The following is a 2127-nucleotide window of genomic DNA, read 5'->3' as shown; positions in this document are numbered from 1 at the left end:
GTCGTGTCTCAGATCAGGTCCGAGGACTGGTTTGTCACGATCGATCTAAAAGATGCATACTTTCACATCTCCATCCTTCGTCATCACAGGAAGTTCCTGAGGTTTGCTTTTGGGGGAAAAGCGTACAAATACCGGGTTCTTCCTTTTGGCCTTGCACTCTCACCCTGCACTTTCACGAAGTGTGTGGATGCTTCTATGGCTCCTCTGCGACTCCAGGGCATCCGCATACTGAATTATATCGACAATTGGTTGATTATAGCTCAATCAGAGCAGGTGGCAGTTCGACATCAAGATTTCGTTTTCGCTCACATGAAAGAGCTGGGGTTAAGACTAAACGGCAAGAAAAGTGTGCTTTCTCCATTACAGAGGACTACTTATCTGGGCGTGGTGTGGGATTCGTCCACGATGCAGGCACGTTTGTCCCCTGGTCGAATCGAGTCGATCCTCACTGCAGTCGCGAGAGTGAGAGAAGGCAAGCAGTTTCAGAGACTGCTGGGTTTGATGGCAGCTGCACCCCTACAGTGGTGGCTCAAGACCAAGGGGTTCTCCCCGAGGGGAAACCTGCTCCGCATGTTGAAGTTCACGCTGCGATGCCTACGTGCCTTAAACATGTGGAGGAAACCTTGTTTCTTGTCTCAGGGCCTGGTGCTGGGAGCTCCTTGTCGCCGCGTAACGCTAGCGACGGACGAGTCCCTCACTGGTTGGGGAGTGGTCATGAGTGGCCGCTCGGCCCACGGCATGGGCGGATTGGCCATCTGGCCATTCTGGCAAATGCAAGAGGGGCCGGACCATTTTGTTTAATGTGGGCCGGTCAGATTTTTTCTAAATATATATAAATAAAATTGTTTTTACGGGCCAACAGCACATAGGACAGGTTTTTATCGCTTGCACGATTTCTCTATGGTTATAATAATAATAATGTTAATAATAAATAAATGTTAAGCATTTGGCCCAGTCGGCAACAGCCGGCCTCCTGGACCTGAGATGGGCCGACCGAACTGTTCAGTCAAAATCAAGCACGTTATCAGAGAGATTGCAACACAAGCTAATTTTCAGTAAAAGCTAGATAATGGACTGTAAAAAAGGAAAGGCGGTGCAGAAAAACTTTGAGAAAGGGAAAAAAAAGGGCTTAAGTCCGACGCTGCTAAATGCGTAAAATTAACCGAACTCTTTTCAAAAGTTTTAAATTCGGCTGCTGCAGCGGAGGACAGTTAGTGCTGCAGAGGTAAGAAGAAAACAGAAAATACAGCTAGCACAAGTAATTTTCACTCTACTTCTGCCAGTTAGCTCCTGTGTTTTTTTGTTTTTTTTGACTGTAGCCTACATTGTATTAAACAGTTGTAAGCTTAGCGCAGAACCCCAGTATATTTTAAAATGTCATTGCTTCGTGATAATTGGTTAACTTAAGTGTTAACGAGCCTGTTACTGAATTGCATGACTGAAATATCAGCAGATAAAGTGGGATTAAAGGTAAAAACTGATGTAGGCTACTTTCAATATAGTCTAACACATCAAAAACCAATAGCCATAGTACTATAGACATTTGTAGTGAACTTTACTTTGAATATGTAGATAGTCATATATTAAAAAAAAAAACATTGAGCACCTATACAGTACATAAGTTTACAGTATGCAATTAATCCTTAGGTAGGGTGGACTGCAGAGTCAAGTGTCATGGAAGACACAATGAGAGAGACACACCCTGATACATATTTTTTTTGGGGCGATCAAACTGTAACACCGTGTGTTCAAACCAGACACGGCGCGACGTGATAAAAAGTATCTTTTCCATGTAGTTTTTGTCCTAACCACCCGCGACAGCGCCACGTGACAATAAGCGACACGGGATTCTATTTTTAAAATGTTTTTTTTATTTTCTGCGACGTCGCGGCAGTAACAACATACAAAATATGACAGCGATAATCTCGGGTAATGATTATGTGCTTTATTCAATGTTAAAAGTGTCTAATGTGAGTTTGAATATTATTCTGCGTGATCTTTATAGCCATAGTGAAAGCAACAATAGTTATTTTACCTCAGATCTTGAAAATAAATTAAAGCAAAATTGTACGTTAAAACTGTGAACTGCGAACCAACACGTGTATTCCATAACAAAGATATCAGTCA

Source organism: Sinocyclocheilus rhinocerous, unplaced genomic scaffold, assembly GCF_001515625.1.
Source record: "Sinocyclocheilus rhinocerous isolate Xijiao unplaced genomic scaffold, SAMN03320098_v1.1 scaffold260, whole genome shotgun sequence".
In the NCBI taxonomy this organism is placed as follows: Eukaryota; Metazoa; Chordata; class Actinopteri; order Cypriniformes; family Cyprinidae; genus Sinocyclocheilus; species Sinocyclocheilus rhinocerous.
This window is presented reverse-complemented; position numbering follows the sequence as displayed.